General features: G+C 45.9%; 1 protein-coding gene across 5 annotated transcripts in view; it reads right to left on the reverse strand.

The window, feature by feature from the left end:
• Positions 1 to 17,520, reverse strand: part of SNCAIP (synuclein alpha interacting protein) — a 320,048-nt gene that overhangs the window by 299,637 nt on the left and 2,891 nt on the right. For 4 of the 5 annotated variants that reach the window (XM_029619986.1, XM_029620011.1, XM_029619978.1 and 1 more), the window contains exon 2: positions 1,808 to 1,948. The exons of the other annotated variant lie outside the window; for it this stretch is intronic. The gene's annotated coding sequence lies outside the window, so the exon portion shown is untranslated. The remainder of the gene's footprint in view (positions 1 to 1,807; positions 1,949 to 17,520) is intronic. 5 annotated transcript variants of the gene reach the window in all.

The following is a 17,520-nucleotide window of genomic DNA, read 5'->3' on the forward strand; positions in this document are numbered from 1 at the left end:
TCTCCTGCCCCTCCTTAGGGGCAATTCTGATATTTGACAGACACCATGTCTGAAAAATGCTGCTGCTGTTTCTATTTCCTATCCCATTTGGGATGGAGTTTGGAAAAGGAAGCAAAAAATGAGTGAGGGGGTTTGTGGGATATGCCCTTCCCAAATCCTTTACACAACCAAGAGTTAACAAAGTAAGGAATGTCATTCATTTAATTAAAGCAGTAGTGGTAAAATTAAAATATATGACCAAGAGAACACCCCTTACTGCACTAATGGGCCGATTCAGTAAAGTCCGCGGGAGAGCGGGAGAACAGCGCGCGCACAGGCCACTTGCCTGTGTGCGCAATACAGTATTTAAAAGAGGCCCGGCGGTAGAAACGGAGCGGCGGCTGTCAGCAAGTTTGACAACCGACGCTCAATTTTGCCGGCATCAGTTTGAGCCCGCTGACAGCCACGGGCTCGGAAACCGGACGCCGGCTAAATTGGGCGTCCGGGTTTCGACCTGACAGCCGCCGGCTGACTTCAATTTTTTTTTTTTTACTTTTTTTACTCTTCGGGACCTCCGACTTAATATCGCGATGATATCAAGTCAGAGGGTGCACAGAAAAGCAGTTTTTACTGCTTTTCTGTGCACTTTCCCGGTGCTGGAAGAAATTAGCGCCTACCTTTGGGTAGGCGCTAATTTCTGAAAGTAAAATGTGCAGCTTGGCTGCACATTTTACTTTCTTTATCACGAGGAAATACCTAATAGGGCCATCAACATGCATTTGCATATCCATATATTTGAGGGGCGCTATTAGGTTCGGCGGGTTGGACGCACGTTTTCTGCCGCTTACTGAATAAGGGGTAAGGGAAAACACGCATCCAATGGCAGGTTAACAGTGCGTTCCGTCGGAGTGCACTGTACTGTATCAGCCCGTAAGGGAGCAGTACATCTAAAGAGAACATCTAGAGATTGTTTTCTCTTAAATGCTCTGGTTCTGGTCAAAAATGTGGTTCTAGTAGATATAAGTGGGAGCCAAAGAAAATGGCTGGTATGCTCTTCAGCTGTCATTCTCGTTTCCTTTCCTCTTACCTACTACATACCTGACCATCAACTGATGGTTTGTAAAGTGGCAGTTAAGCAGGGCTGGCTGGAGCATTAGCAGACTAAGTGGCCGCCTAAGGCACTGGAAGTGGGTGGGGTGCCATAGTCGGGACACGAGAGCAGCATTTTTTAAATCAGCGAATGAGGCATGGAGCTGGGAAAATTCGCGCTGTGAGAACGAAGCTTTAGAGGTTCGTGGTGTGCGATCTGCGGGATTCAGGTTGGTGTGGGAAAGAGAGAGAGAGAGAGAGAGAGAGAGAGAGATCACGTGATGCCATTACATCATCTCCGCCTAGGGCGGCTGCAGATCCTTGCACCAGCACTGCACGTAAGTGATGGTCGGGAACATAAGTAAAAGGAGACAAGGAAGCCTGAAAAATCACCAACCATTTTCTTGGCATACACTTAATACTCCTAAAACCATAGACCTGATTTATCAAAGGTTTTCCCACAGATGGAAAACCTTCATAAACTGAATGCCATTATACTTTTCCTGAAATGAGACTAGTTTAGAAAAACTAACCCCAGTGTTTCTATTTATTTACTACAGTAAGAATTTCCACCTACTTTTGACTAATTTTAATGACCCCAAAAAGTCCAATTGGTATTGCTAATTCTTCTTAAATGAACATTTGTTTTCCATCAAAGTGTCATCTTCCCAACCTCCAGTTAAGACTTGTAAGCCTCCGCATTCCAACGCAGCACGCAAAATGAGCTGAGGTCACTCACCTCAGTTACAGCCCCATGGGTCTCACGGTACAGGCCTGAGACAATGCCATGAACTTTTTTCCTCTTTCTCCTGGTTCAAAGAATAAAAGCAATCACCAGCCAATGTGCATATTGTTCACGCAGGAAGAGCAGTGCTCAACTCTGAAAAAGAAGAGATTCCCAAGGGATACATAATTCTCTGACTCAAAAATATAAAGGTAAAAATTAAAAAAAAACAATTGTAGGTGATACTTTTATATTGAACAACTTCATACATCTGTATTTAGATTTTGAGTTTTATAATCCCTTTAATAGCACAGTGCAAAATGCTTTAAGTTAGTCCAATTTTTAAAAATTGTCACTTACATCCTGTTTCGTGACATTTATTTCTATGTAATTTATGCAGCCATACTAGTTTATATGTCTGAAAAGAAATGGCATCTTATTTTGAAGAAGGGCAGTTTTAATGCTGTCTGTGGTGTTTCTAGCTTTTCAGGTACTTTCTAATTTTCTACCCACAAGCCCAGCAAACTCCTTTTTTATAGAGAAAACCCTAGGAATTTCCTTTCGAAAATCATGCAAATGGCTGGCAACATGGGGATCATTTGCTCCACATACTCTGCAGATGAAAAGCATGTGGGGTGACGAACGCGTGAGGACTGCAAAATAAAATTCTTGAAGATTACTTTATCTGTTCTGTTCTAACGCTGCCCTTTTTTCTTGTGGGGGGGGGGGGGGCAGGAAGGATGTGTATTGTGGCTGGGAGGGGAATTTTCAAAAGGGCATTTTTCTGCAGGAGGGTGGGTTAGAGGTAGGCTGGAGTAAGGGGGGCTTGGAGACGGGCAGGTTGGCTGGCCTGCTTTGGCAGGGGGAGCTGGCTGGGGTGGAAGGAATGGCTAATTAAAAACAGCTGGCTGGGAAGGAGGCAATGGTTGGTTGTGAAGGCAGGATGGTTGGCTGGGAAGAATGACGGGGGTAGCAGGCTTGCAAGCTGGCTGGGGCAAAGAGTGGCTGGCTGTGTGTGATAGAGTGTATGCAGAATTGGGGCATGAGAGAGAGGCTAGAAAGGGAGTGAAGATGTGACAGGGAGCAGAACCAAAGTAGGAGTAGGAACACCTATCTCCCTCCCCCCAATCCAGATTTATTCTTGCGATCCTGAAACCTCTCTCTTTCTCTTCTTCTCCCATCCCAGATCCTCTATCCTCCCCATCAACCATCCACCCTCTATTCTCTCCCCATACTCAGTCCTCCACCTCTCCTCTACCTGTTCTCCCCCCATTCTCAATCCCTGCCCCCATCTCTCCAACTCTGGTCTTCTGGTGGGGGAAGGAGAGAGAAAGAGGGAGGGGAGGTCCGGGTAGGAGAGGAGAAAGAGAGCAAAATTGACTCTGGGCCAGGGGGAGGGGGCAGGAGGGAAGAGAGAGAGGCGATTGGGAGATACTGGTGTTGGGCAAAGGGTAGGGGAAAAAGGAGCAAAGTAGTGCAAGAGGTAGATCTGCCTGTGTTTATGCTGGGGCCACAGAGCCCCCATCATGGTCTGCTAGTGTGTAGGGATCTGCAGCAATCTCGTTTGTTGTGTTTTCCCAGTAGGACGTATATTAGTGTTTTATGGCCCATTGCAGTATTTGCAGTGCTGCCATTTTATAGGCAGTGTTGCTGCTGTTTGAGTCCTGGGATTTAGTTATAGTATGATATAACACATTTGCAACATATGTGCTGAGAGTGCTTTTGGCAGGATTTTGTATTATTCCACAATGTGCCTGATGAATACTGTAATTTACCTCACAAAAGATGGATTCGTTTTCCTGGGACCGAACTCTTTCCTTCTCAGAAGCCAGATTACAAGCATTATTAACTAGACCTTCTATTTTTGAAAATAAGAATGGAATTAAACAAGACCAGTGGAATTCTGTGGTTGTGACCCACAAAAGATTAATTCGTACAGAACTTCATGCCGGTACGCTTATAGAGTATTGCCGATCACAAAGAATACCACGCGGTCTCATAATACAGAAAGAACCATGATTATATTCTGAATTCATTCAGAACTGGAATAAAATTCTTAACAAATGTTCACTAGACCTAATGATCTTGATCATAGAGAAGGCATAGGCAGTAGCCGTACAACTTAATGAAGAGATTGAAGTAGCTTTAAAAACCATTCAAAACTATGAAATGGCAGAACAATATCAACTCTTTCGCCGAATTGGAAGACCAAATGCATAAATGTAGGGAAGAAATCAAACAGTTCAAATTACAAAAATTTCTATGAGATGAATTGGATTATAAACGAGGTAATATCTATACATGGTTGACATCTCAATTCTAAAAGGAATCATGTCACATTCGCATATTCCACAGATGACTCTTCGGGAGAAGATTTAGCTAGACCAATTCAAGATGTCTCCAAAGCAGTAGATGACAAAATACATTCTGACCATCCTTTTTTAGGTTCTCAGAATACCAGAAAACAACAAGCAGAATCTACAAGCCAACGTCCCTTTCAGAAAACAAGGTCGTGGAATCGTTAATATACGACAATAAAGAACATAAATCTTTCTTCGTCTCCTCTTTCTTCAGCACAGCAATCATTACTAAATAAAGGTTTATCGTTTGCACCTACATGTACCCTCTCTTCTTTTGAACAAGAGAAGTTTCCTCAGAAGTTCATTAGGCAGTTGCGTCTTAGACTATTTTTTCTTAACAAACTTATTCTTCACCGGATATGTCTATAGTTTCTCGTCCATCCAAATGGGTGCCTCCAGGGCGTATTGATGCTGTTATCTTTACCTTTGCCGAACTGGTTAGAAAAGACTGGCTTAAATTGAATGCTTTTAGACCTAAAATAAGTTACAACATATCTAGGGAAGAACAGCAAGCTCTTCAAGACCTTCGTGCGGATCACTCTTGGATTATTAAACAGGCAGACAAAGGAGGTTCTGTCGTTGTTCAAAATTCCGATAGTTATATTACAGAAGCATTCAGCCAACTTAATGATGACACTTTTTATCAATGATTCACAGAAGATCCAACTCCACAGTTGAAAGCTATCATTGTTGATATTGTTTCCACAGCCTTTTCAGCTGAATGGTTTACAACTAAGGAAAAAGATTTACTTATAGTACCGTTTCCAATCTGTCCAGACTTTTATTTGGTCCCAAAGGTACTTAAATCTTTAACAGCTCCTCCAGGACGTCCTATAGTCTCTTTACAAGGCTCCCTTTTAGAACCCTTATCTCAATTTTTAGACAAATTTTTGAGACACTATATTCCAAAAATTCCTTCTTACATTCGGGATTCTACACATATGATTAAACTTTACGGGATTCTCTTAATCCAGGAGGTGAGGTGTTATTGGTTACTATAGATATAACATCGTTGTACACTAATTTTCCCCAAAAAGAGGCATTAGAGGTGATCAGTCAGGTACTTTACACACATCAAGGTAGAGTTCCTTCACATTGTATAGTACAATTGGCTACAATAGCACTAACCAAGAACTTTTTCATCTTTCAAGGGCAACTTTTTCAACAAATTAAAGGAACAGCCACGGGTGCCACGATGGCGCCCAATTTGGCTAATTTGTATGTTGTAGCCTTTGAGCAACAATGGCTTTCCATCTGCCCATTTAAAGATCATATTTTTATGTGAAAATGTTACATTGATGACATCTTTATGATATGACATGGAACAGAACAACAATTTTTAAGCTTCACCAGGTGGCTTAATTCTTGTAATCCCAATCTAACATTTATGTTTAGTTACAACAGAGAAAGTGTGTCTTTTTAGATATTACTATCACTCTCACCACAACAGGCTGTGAGTTCACAATTTTCCATAAACATTCAGATTGCAACACAATTTTACATTATTCTAGTTTGCATCTGAAACATCTCAGAGTCAATTTACCAGTAGGACAACTTCTACAGTTGCGGCGATTATGTTCCTCACTCAGGGAATTTCAGACACGGGTGAATTATATGGAAACAAGATTTCTACAATGTCATAAAAAAAACCTTATAAAAGAGCAAGATGGGCTAACAGGGACCTTCTTTTGGAAAAAATAGTTATACCTCAAGAAAAAAGGATAGTTTGCGTTTTATCTTTTTCTGCACATACTTCACAATTGAAAGCCATTATTCGAAAACACTGGTCTATTTTACATATTCATCCGATGTTTCAAGATTTTCCTCTTTTTGCCCTTAAAAGGGCTAGAAACATCTGTGACATGCTAGTACATTCCAACTTGCCCAGCCCACAAGTGGCTAAAACTTAAACTACATATAGCCACTCAATTTGTGGCCAATGTAACATATACATATATATGTTTCAAGGCCAGCCTTTACTGATATCAGATCGACGGCCTTTTTTCTTCTATCAATAGCTTACTTGCATGTCTACGAATTTGGTATATGCTATTTGGTGTCCTTGCCAACTAGTGTATATTGGTAAGACTACCCTTATGTTGAAAACATGTGTACAAGAACATTTAAGCTGCATCAGGACCCAGAAAGAATGAGCATCCTTAGTCGACCACTGGTTGGCTGCTTCACATCGTTTGGAAGAGATCAAAGTGACAGGTCTTGTTCAAGTCTCTCATTCTAGCCGAGGAGGCGACCACAATTTGAAACTTGTACAAATGGAACAACGTTTTATCTTCAACTGGAACACCGTATCACCACACGGTCTCAAAGAGATAGAATGGTCAGCATTTTTCTGACTGCTGATAAGGGTGTGATTACGGACACAGATGTTTTGCTTCTTTTTTCTTTTTTTCTTCTTCCAACAGCCTGAGCAAACATTGGAAATGAAAAGAGCCACATCAACATCACCATCATTGTGATTTTAAATAAAAGCTATTGATGGACATAAGACAACTCTCCTATATATAAGCAACCTAACATTTATTCTCATCTTAAAACCAGTGCTTTTATCTTTTTTGAAGGACAGCATCAAAGGCATCCTGAGAGGACATTATAATTTATTTATTTTTTAAATAAACTGTAGACGGAGGGTTATTCTTCACTAGTCAATAGCGGGACTTAGTCCCTTTATAAGTCATCAGCCTAGGAAGTCTTGAACTGGCAAGTCTCTACTTTTCAATATATTTATAAATGATCTGGAAAGAAATACGACGAGTGAGATAATCAGATTTGCAGATGATACAAAATTGTTCAGAGTAGTTAAATCACAAGCAGATTGTGATAAATTGCAGGAAGACCTTGTGAGACTGGAAAATTGGGCATCAAAATGGCAGATGAAATTTAATGTGGATAAGTGCAAGGTGATGCATATAGGGAAAAATAACCCATGCTATAGTTACACAATGTTAGGTTCCATATTAGGTGCTACAACCCAAGAAAGAGATCTAGGCGTCATAGTGGATAACACATTGAACTCGTCGGTTCAGTGTGCTGCGGCAGTCAAAAAAGCAAACAGAATGTTGGGAATTATTAAAAAGGGAATGGTGAATAAAACGGAAAATGTCATGCCTCTGTATCGCTCCATGGTGAGACCGCACCTTGAATACTGTGTACAATTCTGATCGCCGCATCTCAAAAAAGATATAATTGTAATGGAGAAGGTACAGAGAAGGGCTACCAAAATGATAAGGGGAATGGAACAGCTCCCCTATGAGGAAAGACTGAAGAGGTTAGCACTTTTCAGCTTAGAGAAGAGACGGCTAAGGGGGGATATGATAGAGGTGTTTAAAATCATGAGAGGTCTAGAATGGGTAGATGTGAATCGGTTATTTACTCTTTCGGATAATAGAAAGACATGGGGGCACTCCATGAAGTAAGCCTGTGGCACATAGCTGTGTTTAAAAAAGGATTGGATAAGTTCTTGGAGGAGAACTCCATTACCTGCTATTAATTAAGTTGACTTAGAAAATAGCCACTGCTATTACTAGCAACGGTAATATGGAATAGACTTAGTTTCTGGGTACTTGCCAGGTTCTTATGGCCTGGATTGGCCACTGTTGGAAACAGGATGCTGGGCTTGATGGACCCTTGGCCTGACCCAGTATGGCATGTTCTTATGTTCTCATTGAGCCTAAGTACTAAGTTAGTACCAACTTTTTATAAGATCATTTTCAGCATTCCAATCACTTACATACTTAATTTATAATCTACGACTTTTTTTATCCGTAGTACTATGGACTTGAAAGGACATACAAGCCACAAGAGGGAGAACTAGTATATTAATTTTTTCTGCAAATCGGCCATAATTAAAGATTAAACAAATAATGTTAATGATCATCTAAAACTGGTGGTTTGTTTTTCACTTGTAACATTGTAAGTATGATAGAGAACTAATAACATAAAAGCCGACATGAGTGAGAACTAAGACATCAATCTCTTTTTGCAAATCAAACGTGACTGAGAACTATATAAGCGCTTTTAATGACTATGCAAGATTTGCATCTTGTTTTTTGGACCTGAAAGAGAACTAATGGTAGGAAAGTGACATGAATGAGAACAACAATTTCAATTCATCCTTGTAAATCGGATGCAAATTGAAGAATATGAAAGCGATTCTAAAGATTTTCGAAAGGATGTAGCCATTTTTTGCCACCGAGAAGCGGGACTTAGTCCCATGTAAGCATTGATTGGTCCCAGATCCCTTTAAATGCTAAGGAGGACAGTATGTGTTGTGTCTGTCGGTTCCCAACGCCCTCTCTCCGCCCTCCTTATCTCTTTGGCGCCTCGCTCTTCATACGCAGGAGGATTGGCTGCCGCGGCGTTGTTCTGCCGAAGTCCTCCAGCGTCCCCGGATCGGCTAGACGCTGCCGACCGCCATGCTTCCTGGAGGCCTAGTGGCGTGCGCGCACGGTGCAGCCCTGACTGAAGTACCGGCAATGGCGCAAATCGCGGGGGCGTTCCCCGAAGATTACGTCACCCGCGACGGATATATAAGGTCTTGGAATTTGCTAACACATGGAGTTAGCAAGGGTTACACTACCTAAGCTCCTCTGCCTCCTTGGACTTACTAGGGGTACCCGCTCCTCGGGGGCCTCGCTCTCTACTTTGTTTTTCAGGTGACAGTCTGGAACCGGTACTCAATCCTCGAGGGCCCTCGTTCCAAGACTTACTCGGTACTCTCTTCTGCCTGGAAGTCATCACTGCCAACTACATCAGTGAGTTACCATCGCTCTCTCACAGCTTTCCCTGGAACCAGGTACTCGCTCCTCGAGGGCCTATACTTTCCAGCTCCTGGGCTTCTATGAGACATTGTGTGAGTGTTACCATCTGGTTCAGTACATAAACTCTGCATACCCTGCCTACTCACGATATTTCAGTTTCCCTACAGCTCAGCCTCCAGGGATCGCTGTTCCAGTATATGAGGGACTGCAGCCCAGCCGGGCATTCCAGCTCACTACTGCCACCTCTGAAGGTTCAGTATACTGTCTAATAAAAGAACTAGTGTGTGTCTGTCTTCATACTCTGAACCTGACTGGTGGTCCCTCTCGGGATCTTCCCTCCCTGGGGGCATGGTCATCTGCCACCTGTCCAAGGATCCACCCACAACTCTCCTAAACAACAACAGGTTGCTAATCCAAAGCAGACTGTTAACTCCGAACTGAACAGTATGGCCGCTGTCCAACACATAGCAGCGGCATCCAGATTCCATCTCATCTGCATAGTAAATTTGAAATAATTTATGTTATAGACTCTAGTACAGATATTGACGTATTTTTACATCGACAGTTGTCTCTCCGGCCCCTGAAGCAGGCATTTATTGCCGAAACACTGCCAGTGTCAGGCGGCTTCACAGTGCCTTAAAGAATTCAGCAACCAGACAGTGGAGTATTCATAATAAGTTAAGTTGTCAACATGAGCCGTCCTAGCAAAAGGCGGCCCTATATAGATTTGGGATACATGATTTATTCAGCCGTTTAAAGACATTGTTAAGGCCTGTGGTTATGAAGGAGAGGTCATATAAGTGGGTTTAATAAGACTCAGTATGCTATGAATATATACACAATGCAATAGCCACACCAGCACTAAGCTCTCTCATAAAATTTAAAAGTAAAACGGTATATATTAATATTGAGGTACTTCCCTTTGGATGTTACCCATAAAGATACCGGACAAGAGTCTATTCATAAAGGGGTACATTTTAAAAGACAGCACGCGCACGTTCTTTTGTTCGAGCATCAGGCGCGAACAAAAGTATGCTGGATTTTATAAGATACGTGCGTAGCCGCGCGTATCTTATAAAATCCGGGGTCGGCGCGCGCAACGGGGTGCACATTTGTGCAACTTGCGCACGCCGAGCCCTGCGCGCGCCGCCCGTTCCCTCCGAGGCCGCTCCGATTTCGGAGCGGCCTCGGAGGGAACTTTCCTTCCACCCCCCGCACCTTCTCCTCCCTTCCCTATCTAGACCCCCCCCCCCCCCCCCCCCACCTTTATCTGAAAAGTTACTACTGCCTCCGGGCAGTAGTAGCTTACGCTCGCCGGCGCAGAGGGCCCCGACACAGGCCGCTGTGTTGGGGCACTCGCCCACGCCCCCGGACCGCCCACACCCCCCCGACTTACGCGTGTCCCGGGGCTTGCGCACGCCGCCGAGCCTATGCAAAATAAGCTTGGCGCACGCAGGGGTGTTTTAAAAGGGTTACGCGCGTACATTATGTGCGTAACCCTTTTAAAATCCAGCCCAAAGACTATTCCTTTTCCCCATGTTTTGTTTTGTTATAACAACCTGTCCTGAAAATCTTGAGCCAGTTGGCAACTCTACTATACTAGCATCTTTAACTGGATTCATACGCTTTGATTTAGCGCTGAAATACCACAGTGACGGTATGCTTGATTTTCCTCCTGTTCCCTCGAGAACTGGGTAGATCCTGTGATTGGAGGTTACCATTTGAAACACTTTCTCTTTCTAAGGTTAGGTTTCCAATAAGAAAGAAAGTCAGACTGACATAGCTCTCCTTTTCCCTTCAGAGTTCCTGAAGCAGGCATAGGGGCCAATGCAATTTATTTATATATTTTTTATTTATTTTTAATTTTTATATACCGGAATTCCTGTATGCAATACAAATCAATCCGGTTTACAAGTAACAAAAAGGTTGCCCTGGTCTTGGGGTTAGACCGGGGTTTTTTTTACATGGAACACAGCAATATGGTGCGCTGAGCCGAGTGCACTCTTAAAGTGCAGTTGGACACGGGTAGAATAGGCGCTAAACAATCCCCTAATGCAATAAGGAGATTAGCACCTATTCAACGCACGTCTAACGTGGAGTAAATGTAATAGCTCTTGTCACATACAAATGCACGTGAATGAGGCTATTAGGCATTCACTCTCGATGCAAAAAGAAAAATGTGCTTCTCCGACGCACATTTAACTGTCATCTATTAACGCCTGCCAGGACAGGCGTTAATAGATGTGCACATCAAAAAAAGAATAAAGAAATAAAAAGGAAAAAAAATTGATGATCGGGCCCATCACAAAAACCGACGCCAAGTTTAACTGCGTCGGTTTTCGTTACCGGCGGAAAGCCGATAAACCTGGCATTGGTTTTCATGACTAGGTCGCAAGAGACCTTAGCGAATCCTTGCTAACGTGACCTCCTAATTTGAATATTGCATGGCGCCCCCCTGACTGTTCAGCGCCCGCTTTCTACGCAACTTTATTGCATCGGCCCCATAATGTGCTGAGAGAGGGTACTATGTGACGAAACATGTGTCTGTTCCCATAAATTACTGAATGCATTGGGGTAGATTTTCAAATAGCGCGAATTGGCCTACTTTTGCTGGCACATCAGGCGCAAGCAAAAGTAAGCTGGATTTTAGTAGATACGCGCGGGGCCGCGCGTATCTGCTAAAAACCTGGATCGGCGCATGCAAGGCTATTGATTTTGTATAGCCAGCGCGTGCCGAGCCGCGCAGCCTACCCCCGTTCCCTCCCCTCACCTTCCCCTCCCTTCCCCTACCTAACCCACCCACCCGGCCCTGTCTAAGCCCCCCCCCCCCTTACCTTTGTCGGGGGATTTACGCCTCCCTCCGGGAGGCGTAAATCCCCGCGCGCCAGCAGGCCTCTTGCGCGCCGGGACGCAACCTGGGGGCGGGTACGGAGGGCGCAGCCACGCCCCCGGACCGCCCCGGGCTGTAGCCACGCCCCCGTACCCGCCCCCAAAACGCTGCCAACACGCCCCCTAAACGCCGCGACAACCGGGCCCGCCCCCCTCGGAGAACCCCGGGACTTACGCGAGTTCCGGGGCTCTGCGCGCGCCGGTAGGCCTATGTAAAATAGGCTCACCGGCGCGCAGGGCCCTGCTCACCTAAATCCACCCGGATTTGGGCGGATTTAGGCGAGCAGGGCTCTGAAAATCCGCCCCATTGTGTTCTGAGCCCTTGAAGATTTCATGCGGCCATAAATCATGTATTTCATATTTTGAACACTTGCATTATATTAAATTGACATTTATATCTTAAAACATAGGATTATAACTATAGGATTATATAGAATACAGGAGTAGAAATTTGTGGGTTATATAACTCCTATATATACACATGTACGGTTATGCTTGCAAAGCAATTTACTTGGACATTTTCTCCATCCCAAGACCCAAAAAGAGAGGTGGCGGGTTATTCCTAGCCACAAAAAAGCACCTTAACCTCAAACTCCAACCCTACCGCCCCCCTCCAAGACTAGAAATTGGACTTTTCAAATCACCTGCCCTACAGATATGCCTTATCTACGCCCCACCTAACCTCCTCGAACACGATTCCTCCCCCCTCATTGAATTTATTGTAGATAATCTCAAATCAGACACCCCCACAGTCATACTCGGAGATTTTAACCTCCATGTAGACTCCTTCCCCCGCACTCCTGCCTGCGAAACCCTTCTAACCACCTTCGAAGCACTAGGCTTCAGACAGCTCATGACCTCCCCCACGCATAAGGCAGGTCATACCCTCGACTTCCTCTTTATCAACTCCCATCTTTCTGCACCTAACATTCCTGTAGCCACCCCCATACCCTGGTCCGACCACTACATCATCAATGCCCAAATCTGTCTCAATTCACCCTCCATAATCCCACAAACCCAGAAAAAAACTATCTCCTTCCGGAAATCCTGCTCATCAGAAGTCATGACCACAGCACTAGACAAAGCAGTAAAGAACCTCGACCTCTCAGATCCAGATGCAGCCCTATACTCTTGGAATCATATCACCAAATCCATAGCCAATGACCTCTGCCCCATGATACACAAAGAAATCCCCCTCCTACAGAACAAAAAAAAACCCTGGTACACTAACGAACTACAAAAATTAAAGCAGGACCTTAGATCAAAAGAACGCATATGGCACCGCCAACCCTCCCCCCAACACAAAGCAGTGTACAAACAAGCACTGCACTGATACCGGCAAGCCACCATCAATGCCAAAAGAGACTTCCATGCATCTAAAATTCACGACCTACAATTCAACGCCAACGCCCTCTTTTCCTATGTCGCAGATCTCACTAAGACCCCCCACCCTACCACCCCCGAAGAACACTCCAAAGAAAAATGCGAGGAGCTGGCAAAATACTTCCAACACAAAATATCCAACATCCTCCTACGCTTTCCCCCTAACCCCACGACCAACTCCCCCATCCCAATTCACAGTAGCTCCAGCATCAAATCCTTTGACCTCACATCCACCCTTGAAATTGAGACCATCCTCAAAAAGATGAAACCAGCTACACATTTTGCAGACGCTATCCCCTCCAAAACCCTCCTCTCCATTCCCACCACCATCGCCAAACCCCTATCTGACTTCATTAATTGCTCCCTCACCTTCGGCAAAGTCCCAGATCCCCTCAAACTTGCCGTCGTGAAGCCACTCCTAAAAAATCCCTCCCTTGATCCCTCAGATCCTGCAAGCTACAGGCCCATCTCCAACCTCCCCTTCCTTGCAAAAGTCCTCGAGAAAGTAGTCAATACTCAGCTCTCCGACTACCTCGAGGAACACAACCTCCTGCACCCATCTCAATTTGGATTCAGGAAAGGCCGTAACACCGAGAATCTCCTTTTAGCCATCACTGATGCCATACTTATCGGTCTAGACCAAGGTCATTCATTCCTACTTTCATTATTAGATATATCGGCTGCCTTCGACACTGTCAATCATCAAATCCTCCTCGCCCGCTTGACAGAGATAGGCATTGCTGACACAGCACTAGACTGGTTCGCCTCTTACCTCACAAACAGAGAATACCTTATTAAACTCGATCTCTTTGAATCTGCTCACGTTCTCCTCATGCAAGGCGTCCCCCAGGACTCTTCCCTTTCCTCCACCCTCTTCAATATCTACCTCCTCCCCCTCTGCAACCTACTCTCAAACCTAGGCCTGGACTTTTTCTTATATGCTGACGATGTGCAAATTCTCATCCCCATTCAAAAAACCCTCAATGAAACCATCCTCTTCTGGGAATCCTGCCTAGTCGCCATTAACTCCCTATTAACCAACCTCCACCTTGCACTGAATGCAACCAAAACCAAATTACTTTACATTTCCAAGCAACCTGCTCACGCTTCCTCCTCCACATCAACCCTTCCTCCTCCACATCAACCCTCTCCACCCTCACCCACACCCTACACCCTACACCCTCTGTAGCCAACACCTCAACTTCAAGCCACACATTAAGTCCCTGCTTAAAGCAGGATTCTACAAACTCCAGATCCTAAAAAAGCTCAGACCACTACTCCATACACAAGACTTCCATCTAGTCCTGCAGTCGACCATATTCTCCAAAGTGGACTACTGCAACGCCCTGTTGCTAGGCCTCCCATACTCCACCATCAAACCACACAAACATTACAGAACGCCATGGCAAGAATCCTAACTAATACATGCAAAAGAGAGCATATTACACCCATCCTTGTAGACCTGCATTGGCTGCCCATCCATTTCCGATCTCAATATAAAACCCTAACCATACTTCACAACACTCTCTACAAAAGCAACTCCGCCTGGCTCAAGAAGATGCCCCACTTTCACATCTCCCATCGCCCCACAAGATCCTCCCAAACAGGCACCCTACATACACCCCCCCTAAAAACAGCACATCTCTCCACCACCAGGGAAAGAGCCTTCACCATTGCAGGCCCGGCGCTCTGGAACTCCCTCCCCACACACCTCCGCTTGAGCCCTCCCTGACCAATTTCAAAAAGGCATCAAGACCTGGCTCTTCAGACAGGCCTACCCTGAAACCAACCCCCCGTAGACAATCCCCCCCCCCTCTGAAGCCAACTCCACCCTCCCACCCCTTTCCCTGCTCACCCCTCTAGATCCCTCTTCATCATGCCACCTGAAATTGCCTTGTCATAAGTTAATTGTATTCTCCCACTGCTGTAAATAAGTTACAATTTATAGAATGTTTAATGTAAATAAGTGTTAATGTATAACCCTCTCTAAATTATCACACTTCTGCAGTCCTTCTGCTGTAAATACCTCCTCCGGTAAATTCCTCCTCTACAATTATGGTTATGCTTTTCTACTTTCTCAGCTGCTATCCCTTCCTCCTCTATCTATACCCCTCACTCCCGCCCCCCTTTCTCGCCTGCTCCCTCCCCCGCACCCTGTTAATTGTAATTTTCCTCCTTTCTCAAGTTTATTGTAAACCGGCGTGATGTGCCCGCACGAACACCGGTATATTAAAAGCTGTTAAATAAATAAATAAAATAAATAAATAAATTTTGGGGTAGATTTTATAAATCTGCGCACGCGCGAACAAGAGTTTGCAGGATTTCAATAGATACGTGCGTAGCTGCACATATCCATTAAATTCCGGGATCGGCGCACACAAGGCTGCCCAAAATCAGCAGCCTGCGCGCGCCGAGCCTCGCAGCCTGCCTCCGTTCTCTCCGAGGCCGCTCCGAAATCGGAGCGGCCTCGGAGGGAACTTTCCTTCGGCCTCCCCCCACCTTCCCCTCCCTAACCCACACCCCCGGCCCTATCTAAACCCCCCCTACCTTTGTTGTACAAGTTACGCCTACTCGCAGCAAGCGTAACTTGAGTGTGTTGGGCCGGCCGCCGGCGCGGCATGGTCCGGTCCGGGGGCTGGTCCGGAGGCTGCGGCCATGCCCCCGGAATGCCCCGATGACGCGTCGGCCGCGACACGCCCCCGGAACAACCCCCGATGACGCGCCGGCCGTGACACGCCCCCCCCCCCCGACACGCCCCCACAGGAAAGCCCCGGGACTTACGCGCGTCCCGGGGCTTGCGCACGCCGCCGAGCTTACTCAACATAGGCTTGGCACGCGCAGGGGGAGTTTGGGCCAGGTTTTCGGGGGGGTATGCACGTATCTTACACTCGAACCCCTTTGAAAATCTGGCCCTTTGTGTGTTTTTGCTTATAAAAACCCCATATACCACTATTTGCCTTACCATTTGGTTTTGTGTGGTATACATACATATAAGTTGCCTTTCTCTGTTGGTGCATTACAAAAGCTATACCGGTACCTTTTTGGGAAATAAAAGGCAAATAATGAAAAAACAAACAATAAGGGTGGAATTGCCAAATAAACAAAATATTATAAAAAAACATCTATTGGAGGCGTTTACTGTGTCATCATACAAAGCACAACGCCATACTTCCATTGCATCCAAGCAATTTATAAGCAATTTAGGGGCGGATTTTAAAAGGAGCGCGAATAGGCCTACTTTTGTTTGCGCTCAGGCGCAAACAAAAGTACGCTGGATTTTAGTAGATACGCGCGGAGCCGCGCGTATCTACTAAAAAACCTGGATCGGCGCGCGCAAGGCTATGGATTTTGTATAGCCGGCGCGCGCCGAGCCGCGCAGCCTACCCCCGTTCCCTCCGAGGCCGCTCCGATTGGAGCGGCCTCGGAGGGAATCCTCTAACATCCTCCCCTCACCTTCCCCTCCCTTCCTCTACCTAACCCACCCGCCCGGCCCTGTCTATACCCCCCCTTACCTTGTTGGGGGATTTACGCCTCCCAGAGGGAGGCGTAAATCCCCGCACGCCAGCGGGCCTCCTGCGCGCCGGGCCGCGACCTGGGGGCGGGTACAGAGGGTGCGGCCACGCCCCCGGACCGCCCTGGGCCGTAGCCACGCCCCCGTACCCGCCCCCAAAACGCTGCCGACACGCCCCGAAAACGCCGCGACGACCGGGACCGCCCCCGACACGCCCCCTTCGGAGAACCCCGGGACTTACGCGAGTCCCGGGGCTCTGCGCGCGCCGGTAGGCCTATGTAAAATAGGCTTACCGGCGCGCAGGGCCCTGCTCGCCTAAATCCGCCCGGTTTTGGGCGGATTTAGGCGAGCAGGGCTCTGAAAATCCGCCCCTTAATGTACTTACATCACACCAGAGTTCTCACTCAAATACAAATACATAGTTTAGGCATTCTTAATGGCCTTAAGGGTGCTGCTTTCTTTATCATCATTTAAGATAAGTATATATTGTACCACCTATTATTTTTTGAATACTTTTAATGGTTCTTTTATATGTCTTGTACTTGCTACCTTTTATAATGACCATATCATCCTGTTTTTGTAAATATGTTTTTAAAAGATCTTACCAAGTTAATTACTCCCACCATTATTGTTGCGGTTCTGGCTGCGAGCGCCGCAACCAGGCCCTTACCTCCGTGCTCCTGGACCTACTCCCGCTTCTAGAGGCCTGATTTGCACCCTGTTCGGTGGCGTCCCCGCTGGAGCCGCACCGCCGGAAAGCCTCCCATGGACGCCCTGCTTCTAGGCGCGCGCCACTTGGGCTCTTTT

This window comes from Rhinatrema bivittatum, chromosome 1 (genome assembly GCF_901001135.1).
Source record: "Rhinatrema bivittatum chromosome 1, aRhiBiv1.1, whole genome shotgun sequence".
Lineage (NCBI taxonomy): Eukaryota > Metazoa > Chordata > Amphibia > Gymnophiona > Rhinatrematidae > Rhinatrema > Rhinatrema bivittatum.